This window comes from Neofelis nebulosa, chromosome 14, assembly GCF_028018385.1.
Source record: "Neofelis nebulosa isolate mNeoNeb1 chromosome 14, mNeoNeb1.pri, whole genome shotgun sequence".
In the NCBI taxonomy this organism is placed as follows: domain Eukaryota; kingdom Metazoa; phylum Chordata; class Mammalia; order Carnivora; family Felidae; genus Neofelis; species Neofelis nebulosa.
The window spans coordinates 60,795,640-60,816,603 of NC_080795.1; the positions used below are offsets into that span (position 1 = coordinate 60,795,640).

Genomic DNA, 20,964 nt, shown 5'->3' on the forward strand with positions numbered 1-20,964 from the left:
GCAGTAGCTCTGGAGAGGGCTGAAAAAAAGACAGATGCCTCTAGGGAAGGCTTGCATTCATCAGCAAGACAAAGACAACAGGTGGGCTGTCCCACCCTACCTTCTGCTCCTTTCGCTCAGCTAGTAGCACCCAGTGGATTTACTAGCACAGATATCCTACAGACAAAGATATCCAAATGCACTTGGAATCCTCCCCTGCTACCTTCTACACACTAACTTCTGCTCAATCAAAAAATGAGGAGGAGGACAGAATGGGGCCCAGAGCCTTATTCCTCCCAGCAAAAGGGCCCAAGCATTCTACCTCAAACATCCTAGGCCAAAGGGTAAACCAACAAAGATGTCTGTGACTTACAAGAAGAAGCCAGACTATTCTTTCCCTGTCAGAGTCTTATGCATATACACAAATCACAGCGTAAATTTATTAAATCCTCACCTGGGTTCCATCTTGGGGCACCTTTGTTTGCCAGCGGCAAACATTATTGAGGCTGGGTTTTACTTTAATCTTTCCTTTTTTCTGTTCCCCCAGAGAATCTCCAAAGGCAAGCAGGATTAAAGCTTTTTAAGAGTTAGGAAAATTGCCTTAATAATGACCATAGTGTGCTTTAAGAGTAGGAAGAGAGAAAGAAGCATGGTTAGATCTACAAAGATGATATGACTCCACAGCGGTGAGCAGATATTCAGTTACATCCATGTTCTGCCTCAGCTCTTCCTCGCCAATTTAAAGCAAAATTCTATTTTTCAGTTCTTACCCTACCAGTGGCTGGTGAGACATTGGGTATTTATAAAAAGAGGAGGACTCTCATTAAAGATAATTACTAGGTATTTGCAAACTTAGCACCAATTTTATTTTTCCTATTGAGACTTAATATAATGAATATATCCTTACAAATAGCTTTTTTTTTTTTTTAAGCTGAGTTCTTTCCTTGAAAAAAAGTCCTAGGGTCAATATTTCTGGGTCAAGGAATAGGAATGTTTTTATGGTTCCTGATACATATATGTAGAGAGAGGTCTCATTACACTGCTTTCTGAAAGAGTTGCACCGAAGAACAATACCACCAACCCCATCTGAGCTTATTCATTTTTCTAGCAGGTCACCAGCACTGGCCATTACCAGTTGATATTAAATGGTATCTCAGTGGCAAGGTATTATTTTATAGCCTTGTCTAATATCTAATGGAAACAGATTCCCCACCTTACCTGATCTTCTTGCTCAAAGCTGTCTCTGGTTGTATGTACCATTATTTTTCCAGATTAGTTTTTGGGAAAAGTTTGGTAAATTCTAGGGCAAGAATCCTAGAATTATTTTTATTGGAATTGTGTATCTATACATTAAAATTAAGATCCATGAATTAACTTTAAAAATAAACATATAGAAACACTTTGTGTTTCCATTCAAAAACAACATCCATTTATTCTGCTGATTTTTTTCCTACTGCTCCCCTTATCATGTTGACATGATAAGCCATGTTGACAGCTATAAGGCTGTAACCGAGAAAGTCAGTGCTCTCCAATACATGTGCTTCTCCTCTCCTTTCTGGACTTTTCCAGGAAGACTACACACCCAGTGTCCTTGCAGCTATGAACAGTGGAATATAGGAGAAAAGTGTGCCCCACAGGCTGACCTCTAACCCACTCACTTCCCTCCTCTCCCAGCCAGAGCAGAGGATTGGGGATGGACATCAGAAACCCTGGAAGTTGGCAGAAAAACTGACTAGAAGCCCAGTTCCCTAATCACCATGGAAAGGACCAACCTCCCAATACTCTGTTGGATCAAGATATGGAGGAAATAAAATTTTTATTGTGTCAACCCATTGAGATTTGGAGACTGGTACAGCAAGTAACTTACTCTGAGACAACTGAGAGGCTTCCTACCTTGCAAGCTGAAGACTCAAATTTAATTAAAGACTGTATTAGCCAGGGTTCTCCTGAGAAACAAAACCAATAGGACATATACAAAGAGAATGAGATTTAAGGAATTGGTTCACACAACTGTGGGGCTGACAAAGCCAAAATCTGTAAGGCAGACAAGCAAGGTGGAAATTGAGGTAAAAGTTGATACTACAGTCTTGAGGCAGAACTTTTCCTTCTCAATCTTTGCTCCAAGGCTTTCAACTAATTGAATGAGGCCCATCCAATTAGAGAGTAATCTTTGTTTTACTCAAAGTCTATTGATTATAAATGTTAATCATACCTAAAAAGCACTTGCACAGCAATTTCTAGACTGGCTAAACAACCAGGTAAATAACTTCTTATTTGACTAAATAAGTAGATGTTATAACCAAGTTGGCATAAGAAATTAGCCATCATAGGAACCAAAGCAGTAATATTTTCTAAAAAAAGAAAGAAAGAAAGAAAGAAAGAAAGAAAGAAAGAAAGAAAGAAAGAAAGAATTAAACAAAGAAAGGAAAAGAAAAGCAAGGAAAAGAAAAGAAAAGAAAAGAAAAGAAAAGAAAAGAAAAGAAAAGAAAAGAAAAGAAAAGAAAAGAAAGAAATTAGAGGCATCACAGTGTAATAAAAACAATATGGAGTTTGCATGTAGGCAGACCTATTTGAGTCACAAGTTCTTATAACTGGCATGTCCTACATGCTCTTGTCTGTAAAATAGGGATAATATAATACATGGCAAGTTTGTGGCAAAAATGAAAGGACACCAGGTATGTAAAGCTCACAGCACAATGCTGGTCACATGACAGCAATGGTTTCCTTCCCCTCCATTCAAAGGGAAGTGGCACCCTGTCTTTCAACAGTTGCCTCAGGATAGCTGTGCTCCTTAGTCCTCCACGGCCCATTCTTCAGAGGTGATTCATTGGAATTTCCAACCACTTAGTACACTTAGTCCGTTTTGGCTACTAAAGCTATTTCATTATAACATGGAGAATCACGACAATTCAAGAGCAGGAAATCTATTTCCAGGTACAAAAATTACCAGGGACAGTAAAATTAATGAGATCTTTAACTTGACCAGCTTACCAAAAATGTATGCAATTCATTTCAAAAGTCTACTGTTTTATCCACTTTCCACCTGAATTAGATTCCTAGGACCTCCATAACAAAGTACCATAGATTGGCTGGCTTAAATCACAGAAATTCATTTTCTCACAATTTTGGAAACTAGAAATCTGAGTCAAGGTTGGTTTCTTCTGAGGCCCCCAGCTTGTGGATGGTCGTCTCTCCCTGTGTCTTCACATAGTCCCTATCTGTGTGTGGCTGTCCTCTGATATCTTCTCAGGAGAAGACCAGTTGTGGTCTCCTCATTTTAATTCAATGACAGTTTTTAAAGACCCTCTCAAAATATAGTCACATTCTGGGAGTCTAGGGGTTAAGACGTCAACATATAATTTGGGGGTATGTAATTCAGCCCATAATACCACCTAACTTACCCACTACCTCCCCACCAACCACCCTCAGTGATACACATAAACTACTCAGACTGTTCTTACCCCATTGCCACACACACACACACACACACACACACACACACACACACACACACTGTGATCAATGTTCCACATCACAAAATCAGAGCACAGACTTTGGCCTTGGAACTGAGCCATCTAGGGATTGAATTAGTGACCTTGTTAGCAGGATTTGCTAACTACCCACAAATGGAAAGGTACCATATTGCAAAATAATCACAATGGGTCAGGGTATTTCTCCTAGCCCACTTATCTAGGGATGCCAACCATATTGCATTTTACTAGAAATAACTAATACCTAAATGAAATGGTCCAGAGTGCATGAACTATATCAATAATGAACATGCATTTTAGATGAAAGAATCATAAGCATTTAATTATCCCAAAAAGAAAAAGAAAAAGCATCCCAAGACTCTGTGAACAAAGAGACAGACACCACTCTGCATTTTGAACAGGTTTCTAAATCAAAAAGGGCAGTAAATCATGTTACTTATCATTTAAAAATAACTAGGTTTTAAGAAATGAAATTAGACAAGTGATTAATGCGTCAACTTCAGCCAGAGTTCCTTTGATAGTTGGAAGAAAATAAAAGCCAGCCAAGAAATAAACATTTCAAATTCAGGTGCTTTGCAATCTGTGCTCCAAATGTTTCCCCTAAGCTTGTGAAGAGGTGGCTTGCTCTGCATACACAGCAGCCAGATTGCTGGCTCAAGTCAATTATCTTCAAAATAAGAACATTGGCACAAAAGAGAAGCTATAGTTGAAATGGTCAAAAGTCCACTTGAGAGAAACAGTCTTGATAGGCAAAGGGCACAGGCGGAGGCAATGCCACTGGCTACAGGAGAGGGGGTTGTCAAGGTGCTCTTGAGAGATGTTTGGGTTTTTTACCTATAAATTTCCATTTATATTGGGAATCTAAAGATGGGTAGAGTCTTCCGTATTGAATTCAAAGATTCCCATGATAGAGTTAAAAAAAAAAAATGTACGTAACAGGATATTGTGCTCGAGGAGAGACAGAGTTCATTGCAGGTTAGAGCACACACTCTAGGAACCCCACTATTAAGTTCAAATCCCAGCTCTGCCCCTCACTAACCATGTGACCTTGGGCACTTTCACTCTGCATGCCTCAGTTTGTCCATCTACAAAGTGGAAATAATATAAACAGTACCTACCTCATTGGGCTGTTACAAGAATTGAGTTAACACATAGAGTACAAAGAATAGTGGTTCTATAGAATTATATAGTAAGTGCTATAGAAGTATAAAATCTCATTATAGTATGGTTTTTTTTAACGTTGTAAAATAAGCTGAAAATAAAACTTATTTTAATAGTAATGTGTGTATTCCCAGGCCAGGGCAAGCATGAGACAATGACATAGAACAGAATTCATCTCAGGAACAAAATTTAAGGGACACCAAAAAATTCAGTAACTAACACAGATAATATTTCAATGTAATGTTTGAAAAATCAAAGTAATGCAAAAAAATCCATGATGAACAAAACACCAACATTTTCAATAAAGAAAAGATCAATATTGTTTGTTTGTTTGTTTGTTTGTTTTGCCTCAGACTTCAGTATAGTTAGGCATGGGGTACATTCATTTATATTATGGTAAAGTATTTGAAAGGTTATACCCCAAACTTTGATTTGTGGAGTAAGAAATTATGTGGAATTTCATTTTTTAAATACTTTTGTATGTTTTTCTTTTTTCTTTTTTAATTTTATTTTAGAGAACAGGTGAGCACATGTGAATGGGGGAGAGGGGTAGAGGGAGGTAGGGAGAGGGAAAGAGAGACAGACAGAAAGAGAAAGGCAGACAGACAGAGAGAGAGAATCTTAAGCAGGCTCCACACTCAGCACACAGCCCAATCTGAGACTCAATCCCATGACCCCAGGATCATGACCTGAGCAGAAATCAAGAGTCAGAAGCTCAACCAGCTAAGCCACCCAGGCACCTCAGATATTTTTGTGTATTTTTATTTTTCTACCACGAAAACATATATAATAAAATAAGTGACGATTTCCAAGGTTTCTTTCTTAATGAAACCTTGAAAGGAAAACACAGGATAAAGCTCAAGTACATCTAGGCAGTGGACTAATAAAAAGGAATGAGGCCACACAGCCCACAGAGAATCCTCTGGCAAACCATCTCCCTGCACTGCAGAACTTGCTACTTTGTTCTTTAAATCTACAAAAGGCAACAAGAAAGAAGAAATTGGGAATATAAGAAATAAGAGTAAAATTCACTTAACCTTTCTGGGCCTCATTTTCCCCCTGTGTAAAAGGAAGGAATTAGTGGAAACCCCTCCAGCAGCATTGCTTTACTATCGAACCAGTGTCTCCCCTGGTGACACTCCCCTGGAGTGAAGATTCTTCCATTGTCCTGTTTCCAAGGGAAACCCAGGCCTTGGACCTGCTGTCCTGCTCTGTCTCACCAATCCCCGAAGCCAGAGAGCCCTGCAGCACCCTTGTTGTGAACTGTTGGCAGAGGCAAGGCTGGACACATGCTTCCAGATGCAAAGACCTGGTGATGGATCTTGGTTCCATCCATACCCCAGGTGCCAGAGTTTGAAATTCTTCCTGAACCTTCTGATTCTATTCCCTCATCAGTAAATGGGAAGTAATAATACTCATTTCACAGGGTAGCCATGAAGGTCAAATGAGAGAACATATGTATTCAATACATGGTGGGCCCTCAATAAAAGTAATTTCCTCTTTGCCTTTCCCCATGGGTCAAATCTGTTAAAATATTTCAATTCAAAGCCTCTTTGCTATTAGAAGGAAGTAGTGGCGTATCCATACCCAGAAGCAAGCGAGATTTCAAGATTCTGCTTTGGAGAACGGTTGTGTAAAAGATTTCCCTCCTGATCACATCTCTTTTGAACAAATGTTAAAATTCTTTGACATTTAATGAACACATTGATGATCTGAGAAGGTGACCCAGGAGCCTGCTGGTAACAGAAGGTGGGCAGTGATTAATAATTTGCTGTGCTTAATCCCTAAAGCAGATCAATAGAATTGAGATAGTCAAAAGTTGATAGTAATGTCTTTTTTTTTTTTTTCTTGTTGGACCATTTCCAGGGAAGAGAAGACACAATGCTTTCCTAATATAGGTTAACCTTCAAGAAAACTTTATAAATTGAAATAACACCAGAAAAATGGGATGGGACCATGGGTTATGAAACAGTATAGAAGTTCTTTTCAAAGACCATCAGTATATCACAACATACTGAAAACAAAGTTAAGCATAAACCAGTAATCTCTCCACATATATAAGCGGTCCATTTCCTCTCAATTTTCTTGTTCCTTTTTAAGAGTATATATTTTCTAATTTTAATAATATCTATGATGTTCTTCAACAAAAATTAAAGGCAAAAATGTTGCATAATCAATCCCTCTATGTAGGTAGCCTTTGCTGAGATTTGAACAATAAAATAAAGCAATGCTTCCACATGGTCAGAATATTAAACATAGAAAGAAAAGTAAAACAGGTGTTTACCCTCAACCACACTCCAAGCTCATCTAGTTTTTTACCCCCAAAGTAAGTCTGCTTCAGAGTTTCTTGCAGAGCTTTACAGAAAAAATTGTCAATGCATATACCAGCCTTATGTAGCTTTCCAAATTACACATAAGACAATATACTATTCGTAAGATTATCTATCTTTTCCACGTATGTTATGGGTGAATTATGTCCCCTAAAACTCCTATGTTGAAGCCCCAACTCCTAGTACCTCAGAATGTGACTGTATTTGGAGGGTCACCAGAGTGGTTCAGTCAGTTAAGTATCCGACTCCAATTCAGGTCATGATCTCACAGTTCGTGGGCTCAAGCCCCACATCGGGCTCTGTGCTGACAGCTCAGCACAGGAACTTCCTTCGGATTCTCTCTGTCTCTCTCTCTCTCTCTCTCTCTGCCCCTCCCCTGCCCGCACTGTGTGTGTCTCTCTCTCTTTCTCTCACAATAAATAGACATAAAAAAAACCATGCACACAAAAACCTTTTTAAAGAGAGAGAAAAAAAAAGAATGTGACTATATTTGGAGGTAATGGCTTTTAAAGAGGTAATTAAGGTAAAAAGAGGCCTTAGTGTTGCCCCTAATCTGATGTGACTGCTGTCCTTATCAGAAGAGAGAATTAAGATGTGCGAAGGACACCAGGGGCACGCACACACAGGGATACCATGTGAACAGGCAGCCAAAGGGTTGCCATCTGCAAGTAAAGGAGAGGTCTCTAGGACTTCCAGGCTCCAGAACTGTGAGGACATTGATTTCTGTTGTTTCCACCCCCCAGTGTGCAGTATCTTGTTATGGCAGCCTTAACAAACGAATAGAACATATCGGTATATGTTTGTGATATGTCCGTATCAGTGCTCCCACACCCACATTCCATCAAATCATCACAATTTCTTTAAACCCTGCCCTATTGGTTGACATTTACATCAACTCCAGGTTTTTGACTAACTCACACCAAAGCTGCAGTGAATATCCTTGCACCCTCTTGGCATAATTTTGTAAGCATATCTATAAAGCAAATTTCCAGAAGTTGATTTGCTGGCTCAATGTATAAATGCACACATACTTAATTTTAATACTTACTGTCAAATTGCCTTTCAAAAGTTTCCACTTCCACCCAAGGTGTGTACAGATGTCATTTTCCCCAAACTCTTGCCAACAATAGATGTATCAATATATCAAGCTTTCAAATTTTTATCATTCCAATGGCTAAAAATTAGTGTATCATTCCGGTTTGTACCTATGAACAGCCTGAGCATCTTAGAGAGTTGTCAAGAGCTCAGACTCAGAGGCCAGCTCCTGAGCTTGAATTCTGGTGCTGCCATTGCTGAGCTGTGTGACCCTGGCAAAGTTGCCTAGCCTGTCTATACATCAGGTTCCTCTTCTGCCAAATAAGGTAATAATAGAACCTACATCGCCATAGAGGTCTTAAAAGTATATCATGAGTGAAGAGATGCCAAATGCTTAGAACAACATTTAGGATACAATAATCTCCAAATTAATTATCATTAATGTTGTTAAAAACATAATAGTGCCTGTGTACTGATTATTTGTATTACCGTTTCTGTGAATGCCCCGTGTTATGGACTGAATGTTTGTGTCCCCCCAGAATTCATATGTTGAAGCATTAATCCTGAGTGCGGCTGAATTTGAGCTGAGGCCTCTAAAGGAATAATTAAGGTTACATGAGGTCACAAGGGTGGGGCCCTGGTCCAACAGGATTAGTGTCTTTATAAGTGAGACTAGAAAGATGGCTCTCTTTCCCTGCACGCATGCAAAGAAGAGGCAGAAAGAACACACAGCAAGACGTGTAGCCACCTGCAAGCCAAGAGGAGAGGCCTCAGAATTAAACCACCCCTGCAGGCACCTTGACCCTGGACTTCCCAGCCTCCTGAACTATGAGCAATAAATTTCTGCTGTTTAAGCCACGAGGTCTGTGGTGGTTTGTTATGGCAGCCCTAGCAAATGATTATATCCTATTTGCATCTTTTATTCCCTTTCTAGCCAACTAGTTTTTTTCTTATTGATTTCTATGAGTTCCCCTGACCCCTGCCACATTCACTGGATTTATAAGCATAGACATGCTGATTACAGGCCGCTGATGGTGCATGCTATTGGCTTCCATGTGGGTCTCCCAACCAGGAGCTGAGCTGGATGTAGTAGAGAAGGACCTACAACCACTGTAGACAGAATGGGAATTGGGAAGAGCTTGAGGCAACATTTCAAGGCTAACCAGTCTAGATTTCAGGATGCGTGTTGTAAGTCCTGGTCCTCAACACCAGCACAAGTGTGACATTCCGCAATCTCCTCCAAAGACTAAGAACAAGAACCAGGGAACCTTCCCTTGACTTTGGATTTTCTTATACATCTCCTCTATTAAAAATATGGAGGGTATCAGTTACTTCCCACCCTTGTTCATTTCCACATCAAAGTCTTGGTATTGAAATGTACTTTTTTTCAAATTTAAATCCAAAATGGTAATTTAATGCAGAGCAATTATAAGTAACAGATGCTGCAAGGTTTGCACTTTTTTGCTTCCACAAGAAATATACACATTGGATCCAACTTTTTGGATATGATATCCAAACTAAGTTAGAGGCTGGAAATGAGAGATTGCTAAATTTAAACCCAAGTATATTAGCTTTAGAATTGGAAAGTATGGGGAAATTGGGAAACCAGACACATAAAAACTGCACTCCATTTGACGGACAGCCCCACTTGACCCGCACATTGGACTCCAAAGGTAAGAAAATGGGGCATCATGGTAGAGGCGTAAACCTCAGAATTCAAGTGCCGTGGATCTGAAATGCAGGCTTCACTCACCATATGATCTTGACCAGGGTAGCTTACTCTCTAAGATTCAGTTTCCTCAGCTACAACATAAGAATAATGTTACCTACCTTACCGAGTTGTAATAAGTCAGGGACTGGAAAGTGCTCAGCTCCATGCGTGACATGTGCTAAGAGTTCTGCAAATGACTTAATACCTCTAAGGCTTTCAGTATCTGAACATTTTACTTCTAAGTTTTTCGTGATCCAGCCAATCCAGTTCCAACCAATCAACTGTGAAATGCTTACTGAGTTCTAAGTGCCCTACCCATAGCAGGAGTAAACGAGAAAAAGAAGACCTTCCCTAAAGAAGTCGAATGTGTACATATGAAATAGTGAACAATACAAGGCAGGGAAAAGCAAGTAAGTCAGACCATTCAGTGCCACTGGAGCCCGAGCCCAGAAGTGTTTGGGTGGAGTAGGAAAGAGAGTACATTCAAATGGTCAAAGTGGAAGTCCGTCAGCAGTTCAGCATTGCAAAGAGCTAACCGTGGCCAGCCACTCGTTGACCATCTTCATGACCACAAAGCAGGGCTCCTTCCTCAGAGAGGGCATCCCAGGCACAGAGTGTAGCATTGCCGACTCAGCCCAGTTAAGTCCCTCAAGTTTTCTCTTGCTTGTGGCCTTGAGAGAGGGGGGTAGAAATTCCTTTTCTCTGAAGTACTTCATTGATAGATTTCCTGTGGCATTACTGTATGGTGTCATTCACTGTTCCTATGCATGTCTCCCTGACTAGTGATAAGTCTCACAGGGACAAGGAAGCTGCTTTCTTTTCTTTGACACCACCCCCCCCCCCACCCCCTGCCATAGCCAGGAGTTCTGGGCTCTCAGTAACTGTCACCTCCATGACCTATGACTAAAATAAAAACATGAATGAATGGAGTCCATATATTCTCCTGTATCTTTCTCTCTCTCTCTTTTTTAAGGTTATTTATTTACTTGGGAGAGAGAGCACCAAAGAGGGGCAGAGAGAGAGACACAGAGAGAGAGAGAATCCCAAGAAAGTTCCACACTCTCAGCGTGGAACCTGATGTGGGGCTCTAAGCCACAAAATTGCAAGATCATGACCCAAACCAAAATCCAGAGTCAGATGCTTAACCAATGACTGAGTCAACTCAAGTGCCCCCTTTTTCATGTATCTTATGTCAAAGAGCAGGACAGGTAGAAACAAGGCAAAATGAGAAGTGAGGAAATACAAACCAAAAACCAGCTCATGAGAAATGTGGACTGTGCTGACCAGGAATCTTTACAATGAGATTTCTATCACATCCTATATTCTTCATTTTCTCCATGGTTCTAGTTCCTGGCAATGAAGTTGCAAGAAGCAAAAGAGTATTCAGTTCAAAAAAAATGGAATTATGTTTTCAAAGGAAGCAGCAGAAGGCAGGAAGGGTGTTTTGGGTATCATTGCTACACAACAAGATGCCCCAAAACTTAGTGGTTTAAAATAGCAGTGTCTTCTCCCTCACATTTCTGTGGGTTGACTGGCCACATTTGGGCCCATCTAGTTTGGGGGTTTCTGTATGGATGCACCCAAAGGACAGCTGGGCCTGGGGTCATCTGACGGCTCACCAGGGCTACCTCTCTGAGACGGCTCCTTCACACAGATGCCTTCCTCCCTGGTCTCCCCACATGAGTTTCTCATGACCTGGTGGTCACAGAGGAGTCTCCCAGTGTTCATGGCAGCTGGCCTCTTAGGGTGGAGGCTACCAGGACATGAAAAGGGCTATGGAAATGCCAGGGTCACTTCCACCACATTCTACTGGTCAAAGCACTAATGGGGCTCAAGGGAGTATAGAAATGGACTTCACTTGTGATCAGGAATAGCAAGCTCACATTGTAGAAGAACATGCAGAATGAAGATATGCCTGCAATCAATTTTGGAAAATACAATCGGCCACTGTTTACTGTTGTCCTCACTGATGCTGCTATCATTGTTCTTAAGAACCCCTGCTTGGCCAAACTAATGTGAGAAAATGCAGAAAACTCCTCAGGCTCCAAATCCCATTTCCAGGGTGTTTGATGGCTAAATGGCAGTGAAACACAGATGTTCCCTGAGACAAAGCCTCTCCCATGGGCTCTCGGTGCTCCTAACCAAGCCCTTCAGTAGCTGATGAAGTTCCTCTGTGTATATTAGACAGAGGTGCCCTTTCTTCCAGGTAGATGCTTGTAGGAGAGGAGAACTTTTCCCTTTTTCCCTTCTAGTTTCCCTGACTGGTCTAGTATTAAGTTGACATAAGACAGATTAATAGGAGAAAAACAAATTTCATATATGCAGGAGCCCCAAAGACAGTCAGGTAATTGAGACTTATATGCCATCCTGAGCCCAGGAGAAAGGGGCAGAGGTTTGAGGTGCCAAAGGGGAGGAAGATAATTCATAGGAAGATGAGAAGAGCAAATGTTTGATAGACAAATGTTTGCGGTGCCATGAAGATAAGTCTTTATGGTAAAAAGTTACTTTGGCATTAGCTCTCTCCTGGTACAGTTCCCGTATCTAAATTCCTTCAAGACAGTTAAGCTCCTTGCATGCTTTTTTTTTTTTTTTGTAGTTTATGGTTTTATTAACACAAATACAATGTGCACATAAGCTGTCTATTCATTTTCCTTGCTGCACAGCCTGGCATTGGGATTGGTGACTCTGAGGGCCATCTGGGCTGCTCGTTCCACAACGGCTTTGCGGTTCCTGGAGGAGACACTGTGAGCACTGTCTACACAGTAAGATCTGTTGCACATCAGCAGTACTTCAAGCTCCTTGACCTTGTGGACTAGGAACTTTTCGGAAGCCACTGGGCAGCATGTGCTTTGTTTTCTTGTTGCTCCCGTAACCAACGTTGGGCATCAAGATCTGGCCCTTGAATCTTCTTCGCACCCTATTGTCAGTGCCTCTGGGTTTCCACCAGTTGCACTTAATTTTGACATAGCAGTCTGACTGGTGCCAGATGAAATTCTTGGTCCTGTTTCTAACGATCTCGGGCTTCACCAGAGGTCTGAGGTCAGCCATGATGCCCAGTGACGGATAGCTGCTGCCTCCGCAGGAGTGCTGAGGAAGCCCTTGCTTGCTTGTCATCTCATTCATTCCCACATGACCTATGAGGCGGGCACTAACAGTAATAATATCAAAAACAACAGCAAATAGTCATGCAGCACTTACTATGTGCCAGGCACTACTGGGGAAGGAAGGTAAACAGCTCTTCCTGAGTCTGTTGGGCCTGAATTGTCTTCAGCTCAAAAGAATCCACATGCCAAAGGGGCATACTTTGGGGCCGTGTATTCTGCTTCCCCTAGATGCACAGCTTGGGAAGGCAATACAAGCTGCCCCAGCTGGCAGCCTGCTTTGGACACACCCACAAGTACTTGCAGCTTCAAGGCCTTCTGGGAAAAACGGATAACTGAGTGAATGAATAAGCAAGAAATATCTTGCTTTCTTTTCAAGATGGCAGCCTGTGGAGTAGCTATGGAAGAGCAACAGGGCAACTGGATCAGAAGAAAGGATCCCCAAAGGCACTCAGCTCCCGATGGGCAGCTGAAATCCGTGCCTTGAGGTGACAGTGAGGAGGAGTGACGAAGCATTTGCAGCTGAACAGAATGCAATTCTATTACAGCCAGGAAACTGGAGCTGGTGGCAACTAGCTAATCTAGGAAAATAAAAGTAGAAGGGACCATGTTATTTATAACCTTAGTGAGGCAACACGGCCAAAAAAATATTGTCTAAAGTATTACCAAAGAACATAATTTTTCAGATACATAGTTACTTTTTCAGAAACATATAACTCACTAGGGTGATTTTAAAACACTGCCCTTTGCAGCCATAAATTACCATTTGTGGGTGTTTGACTTATCTGTCCGCTTATTAAATCAGGTTTCCCCCCCACACTTCTTGCCGCAAGTTACAGCTATCAGTTTATGATTAAACTTTGGCAGGGTGTTAGCTCTGTCTCTGTGGTGGCTCAGAAAACTAACCAGCTGCAAGTAGAAATTTTTAGATTGCATGCCTTTAAAATTCCTTTTCATATAAACAAAAATTAATTATATATATATATATATGTGTGTGTGTGTGTGTGTGTGTGTGTATGTGTGTGTGTGTATATATACATATATGTGTGTGTGTGTGTATGTGTATATATATATGTATATGTATATCCCCCTGCTCCAGTTATCAAAAACTTGGGTGACCATTCATTCAAAATGCCACAGCAGCCTCTATTCAGGCTCTTCCACAGCCACTATGGTCTCCAGCCCCCCAAAAAAGAATAACTTAAGCAGAAAAATGTGCTTTCCATAGAATCCATGGAGTATCAGTTTGCATCAGGTGAAGCAAAACCAGAATCCCCCAAGCCTCATGGATTTGGAAATCTACCAAGTCACTTCACTCTACCCACCCAGTACTTCTAGGTATGTAAAAATGTAAATATTTTATTTTATAGTTTATATGGGGTGTTTTATAGAGCAGAGAAATCAGAACACCCCTAACGTGACACCATAAACCCACCATGCTCTAATATCGCGCGGCTGTATTCCTCTCATTTATTCCCCTTATCAGTGATTAAGGGCAGCTCCTACATGCTTGAAAGCTTTTGACATTCCTCACAGAAGATGCTGGAGAAAGCTGGGTCGTTAGAGTAAGTGTGTGAACATGCAAAACAAGCTTGAGAGCCCTCCCTCTCCTAAACTTGTAAACTTCACCTCGAGAAGTTCACACAGAGTTGAGTGCAGGCACCTCGCATGCTCACAGCACTGTGTTGTTGTTACCCTAAGAAAAGCACTAGCTGAAATGCATCCCGTGCCAGGCAAGGTCCTACACGCTCTCTGTCTCGTTGATTTTTACACAACCTATGCGGTAGGCACTAACAATAATAATATCCACGATAATAACAAATAGCCACGCAGTGTTTACTATGTGCCAGGCACTGTTCTAAGTGCCCCTTGTGAATCAACCAATGTAATACTTACAACAACCAGGCAAGGGAAGTATACTAATAGTTTTCACCATTTGACGAGGAAATTGAGGCACAGGGAGCTAAAATAACTTGCCAAAGTTCATATAGATAGCAAGTGATGGAGTCTGATTCTGACATCAGGGCTCTTAACTATTATTCTACCCATTTCACAGATGAGGAAAGTAAGGCACAGGGAGACAATGTGACCTATGTTCCCAGACCGGGTCAATGATCAAATGGGATTCAGCACCAAGTATGCCTGGCTCCAGAGCCCGAGTCTTGTTGTGACTGACAAATTGACAGAGCAACCCAACTTCCTGTTAGCTGGCGAGTGACTCGTTGGGTTTTGCTCGCTGGCACAGCAGCTGCTCTTCGCCTCAGCCCCACCTACCCTGCCAGTAGTACCGAGCACCAGTCCAGGAAAGAACAGCTTTAAGCAAGGGTGCAATGCAGAGATGCCCGTTATATGATTTCAAACCCCTCCCTACACTTAAGGAGTCATCCTCTCGAATTTCAGCTCTTCTCTGGCAGATGTAAAACTTTATGCTCCATCAATAATCTGTATCTCAAATGCCTTTACCAGACTTTTCCTCAGAGAAGGAAGAGAAAAGTAAGCTTTTGAGGAGGGAGGAGAAGAAAAGAAGGTAGCTTCAGACCTACCGGGTGCCCCAGCCTGAGGCTAATCTATGTCCACCTCTGGGATTCACAGGTATATAAACATACTTAATGAGCTATAGCAGGGGCGGTGGAGTGGGGGGGAGGGCTGGGCTGCCAGCAGGACATTTACATAAGAGACTGAGAAGCCTCCTGGGAGAGCTCTCACCCTAACTGAGAAGAGGGTCAGCAAAGAAGCTTGGATCAGTGACAAAGCCTTAGTCATAGGGAAACAGATGTAGTTCTGAGTGAAGCTCTGGTGATTCTGTCATATTTGTCTCCATTCTGTATCTTAGAGAGGGGTGCTTGTGGGGAGATATTAGGAACAGCCTTATTTAAATGGCGGTCAGACAACAGGAGCTGGTTTGCTGCTCATGGAACATGGCAATTGATCCCCAGAGACTTCAGTTCATCGGTTCTATTATTGGGCAAGAGAGCTACCCAGATTGGCAGTTAGTGAGGTGAGAGTGATGGCATCCCATGACGTGGGGATCCTGTCCTGAGGAAGCACCCAGCACAGTGAAATGGGGTGGAGTAGAGTAACAAGAGCCAACAAAACCCACTTGTAGGGTGTTCTCCACATTGCCCAGCCCATTAGAAGAGATCTGTGTGCCACAGTCTGCTGGACACAAGAAGACAAAGAAAAGAACCACGGGAAATTCTCACCCTGTCATAGCCCATTCCAATCTTTCAATTATTCATTCATTCATTCACTCATTCATCCAGCAAGTTTTTACTAAGCACCTATTATATCTGACACAGATAATGAGGGCACAGCTATTTACAAAACAGCCATGTCTCCAGACACATCCCTCCATGCTCCCTCTCACTCCCTGCCTTTAGTCATATTAGCTGTCCTTCAGGTCTTTCCTTCACTTGGACTCCATATTTACCATTCCTGCTGCTTAGAACACGTCATCCAATGATCATGTGGTTGGCCTCCCTTTGTCCTTAGTCTCTAGTTAGAAACTACCTGCTTGGAGAAGACTTTCTGGCTACCCTATTAAGTGGGTCCCTGTTATTCCCTCTCACATCACGTATCACAGATGTGTAAGTACATAAGAATTATGCAAGAATGTGGTTGTGTGTTTCCCTGTTTTTTCATCCCCTAGAATGGAAATTCTACTTCATCCCCCATGTCAGCTCAGTGCCTGGCAGACAGAAGAAAATCTACAAATATTTGTAGAACAAATGTTATTGAGTGGACCCCATTTTATAGTCACACAATGGTAAATGGCTGAACTGAGGATTCAAAGTGCGGACACACCGATGACATGTTATGAGCAGATCCATCCTATCACATCACCTCAAGAACCTCCCAGTTTAGTCGCAAAAGAGACACATACATAGTAAGTAGCATCATATGACTCATGCTACAATAAAGGTCCATCGAAAGTGCTGTGAAAACACAGAAGACTGTCTGATTAATTTGGCTAGGGAATAATGAAAAGCTTCCAAAGAGATGACATCTGAACAGAACTTTGAAGGAGGAGTGGGGCTGCAGAGGTGCAAAATGGCATGGTAGAATCCTTCATCTTACCCCCATCACTAAGTGTGGCTTATTCTGGGCAGCACGCTAAGTTTCTTCATTCATTCATTCAGTAGGACTCGAATGGCACTGAGCGAAACAACATGGTCCCTGCCTTCTGAGAGAAAAGGATAAACGAGGATGGTTAGCCTAAAGGGTTCATGGACAAAATGTTGACAAGGAATCAGAGGCCAGATCATGGACGGCACACTGAGGAAAATCAAGGTGCCCCTGTTTACAAATGGTTTACAACATGTGAGTGATGCCATCTGAGATCACCAGCCATCAGTCTGCCTGCCTGCTGCCCACAGATACTTGAAAGAGCCCAGCAAAGATCATCTGCCCTTGCCTAAACCAGAGGAATCACACAGATAACCTACAGAAAACATGAACTAAATAAAAGGTTTGTTGTTTTAGGGGCGCCTGAGTGGCGCAGTCGGTTAAGCGTCCGACTTCAGCCAGGTCACGATCTCGCGGCCCGGTCCGTGAGTTCGAGCCCCGCGTCAGGCTCTGGGCTGATGGCTCGGAGCCTGGAGCCTGTTTCCGATTCTGTGTCTCCCTCTCTCTCTGCCCCTCCCCCGTTCATGCTCTGTCTCTCTCTGTCCCAAAAATAAACAAAAAAACGTTGAAAAAAAAATTAAAAAAAAAAAAAGGTTTGTTGTTTTAAGCCACTAAGTTTTGGGGATGGTTTGTTGCTAAGTAAAAGCTAAATGATCAGTATATGGTGGTACAGTGCTAGACACTTTTGGGGAGGCACGAAAAAAAAGAGAAGACCTTGCCTTTGCTTACTTGGGTCCATCTTACAGTCACATATTTACAGCTGTTTCCTTATAGGAACATATATACATATATAAATATGAGATGGGATGGACACAAATGAGCTCTCCAGAGAGGCACCAATGTCTGCTTTGACAGTGTGCAGGACAATAAGATGAACTTTGCTTGGGGGAGGGGAGAGCCTGGGATCAGAGTGTAGAGACACAGGTACAAGGTCATCAGGGGGAATGAGAGCCTCCAGGTGGTGAGAAAATCCTGTTTAAAAACCCAGGAAGTGGGAAAATAGTAAGTAATCTGGGATGCTCAGCTTGAACATTTCTCGATTCCAGCCTCCGTCTCTCCTTAAGTCAATCTTCCCTCCCCCAGTAAACTGCTTCAGGAGGTATGAGTTTAGACCTCACTTCTTCCAGGAAGCCTCTGCTATGGACTGAACTGTATGCCCCCCCAAATGTCTATGTTGAAGCCCTAAGCTGAAACGTGATGGCATTTTGAGATAGGGCTTTCAGGAGCTAGTAAGGTTTAGATGAGATCATGAGGATGGGGCCTTCATGTTGGGTTTAGTGCCCGTATAAGAAGAGACACCAGAGAGCTTCTCTCTCTCTCTCTCTCTCTCTCTCTCGATCCCTCTCTCTCTGCCATGTGAGGACACAGTGAAAAGGCAGCCCTCTACAAGCCAGATAGAAGGCTCTCACCAGAAACCTAATTGGCCAGCACCTTTATCTGGGACTTCCTGCTTCCAGAACTATGAGAAAATACATCCCTTTGTCTAACCCACCCAGCTCTAGTATTTTATTAGGCAGCCCAAGCTAAGACACCTTCTTGACATGCTCACCTCCACATCTGTACTCGGCTCTCTCCTCTGTATTTCCTCCCTGAAAGCACTTCCCACATGCATTGTGACTATCTTCCCTTGTCTGTATCTCCCATTAGACTATTTTCTCTAAGAGGGAAGGGACATTGTCCATTTCTTATATCTGCTTTCTTATCTCTAGTGCCTAGCACAGTGGCACATTGTAAGTGCTCAGTAGATGTTTGCTGAATATGTGTTCCAAATGTGTCCTACTATATGGCATCCCAAAGAATACATGAAAATATAATATTAGCTAATTCAAGATTTGGCTGCAGAAATAACTCATACTCCTGCCCTTCTGCAAAATTTGCTATTTCTCTGTTATTCCAATTAAAAGAATTGATTTGGGGGCATCTAACTTTGTTGTTTATAAAGACAATATATAGCTTGCAACCTAAGCCAAATCACTGATGGAATATTTTGTCTGATGATCCAGAACAGCCTGATCTCTGAATATTCCAGGTGGTTTTCTGCATCCTTTATAAATATTCCCTATTTATTCATTTGTGTATACAAATTTCACAGAACACTCCCAGGGTGTCTGCTTCTAGAATATTCACTAACCTTTATATCAAGCTTCCTCAGTCCCCTACTTTTTTTTTTTTTTTTCTGACTAAGAAACTGAAACCCGGAGTGCCTGGGTGGCTCAGTCAGTTAAGCATCTGACTCTTAATTTCGGCTCAGGTCATGATCTCATGGTCATGAGATTGAGTCCTGGATCGGGCTCTGCTCTGACAGCGCAGAGCCTGCTTGGAATTCTCTCTCTCCATCTCTCTCTGCCCCTCCCCACTCCAAAATAAAGAAACTTAAAAAAAAGAAAAAAAGAAACTGAGACTCAATAAGGCTAAATGACTTGCCCAAGATCATCACATAGCAAGAGAAAAAAGGCTAGAACCCATGTCATCTACTTACATGTCTAGAATTTGTTGGGATTTTTAAAATGGGAAATATACAGAATTCAGAGAGCCCTTGATCTAAAATATAGGACACATGTATCTTTCTGTTATAATGGCTAAATATATAAAACAAAAATATTTAGAAGTTTCTATATAAGAAAGGGAAGAAGGGAAGTCCAGTATTTGTTACCAGCAGCTCTCCATCTACATTGAAGTATGTTCTTAAAAAAGATAGAAACTGAGTGTCAATGTCCATTCTCTAACATCTTACTGATGTCAGCACATGACAATTAGGGCTGTACCAAAAGGATGCCACCATGCTGTTGTGATCTTTTCTCTCTACACTGGTATAAGATCAGTGACTAGATGGGCCAAAATTTCAGAACAAGGCAGCCTGTCCCTAATATTCCTGGCAGCAACAATGTCCCTGGCTTTCCTTTCTTCATAGAGCTGGGTTCATTGCCAAGCACTTCTATCAGATAGGGTGAGGAGACTTCTTCTTAGTCAGATGCCTCCCTCCCTCCTCCAGCTGCCTCTCTTGTGTCCTTCTTCTCACAGTAAGTGCCAGGAAGCAGCTTTCTTATGTGAGGACTCACAGTCGTAAGACATTCATCCTTTGTTCAATTCAGCCAATAGTTATTACTGCTTGAGTCTTGTGGACTAGATTATCCAATTTTGGTCAGATTTGAGAAGCAAAGCATACAGATGACCAAAAATACTATGGAACAAATTGAGACTAAGTGGTCGAATAAAATGATGCATGGCCAACCACCAGCACATGGCCTGGCATGTTTTCAACATGCCTGCCTGTACTCTAAGTGTCAGCACACCCAACTCTGTCATAGCCTCACCTCTTTGTCTACACTGTCTCTTCATTGGTGATCTCATCCAGGTCTGGGCTCTAAATGACCCCAATATCTCCACGCCTCCCAAATTTACAGTCTAGCCCTGACCTCCCCTCTGAGCTATGGAGTCATATATAGAACTGCCTACCTGATGAGATCTTGGCTTGTATCTCTTGCAGGCAACCCCAACCTCTGCATTTCCAAAAGAAAGCTCATGATTTCCTGCTCTGCTTCCAAAATCTGCCCCTCCTCCATCTCAGTAAAAGGAAGTATCATCCATCCAAAAACCCAAGAGACATCCCCAATCACTCCCTTTCTCTTCCCCTCCCTGCCCTTTCCATATACACATCCAATTTGTCACGTAGACCCATAGGCACATTCTCCAAAATGCCAAGAGTTGGATAATTTATATCCACCTCTCTGGTTACTCTTCTATCCAGACCACCATTATCTTTTCCCTGGACTACAATAAAATAGCAGAATGGGTCTCCCTGCTCCCATTCTTGCCTTCCCATGATCCACTCTCCACAAAGCAGCCAGAGTAATATTTTAAAACAAAACTCAGATCATCTCACTCCCTTGTGTGAAAAATCCCAGTGGCTTCCCTGCACTTAAAATACAGTTCAAGCTTCTCGTTCTGCCTCTGTGTCTATCTAAGCTCCTACACTGACCAGTTGTCAACTACTCTGTCCCAGCCACTTGCCTGCTTTCTCACTAGCCCTA

General features: G+C 42.1%; 1 pseudogene; it reads right to left on the reverse strand.

Annotated features, from left to right (window-relative positions):
- Positions 1 to 12,346: 12,346 nt before the first annotated feature.
- Positions 12,347 to 13,510, reverse strand: LOC131495012 (large ribosomal subunit protein eL32-like; annotated as a pseudogene).
- Positions 13,511 to 20,964: the final 7,454 nt, after the last annotated feature.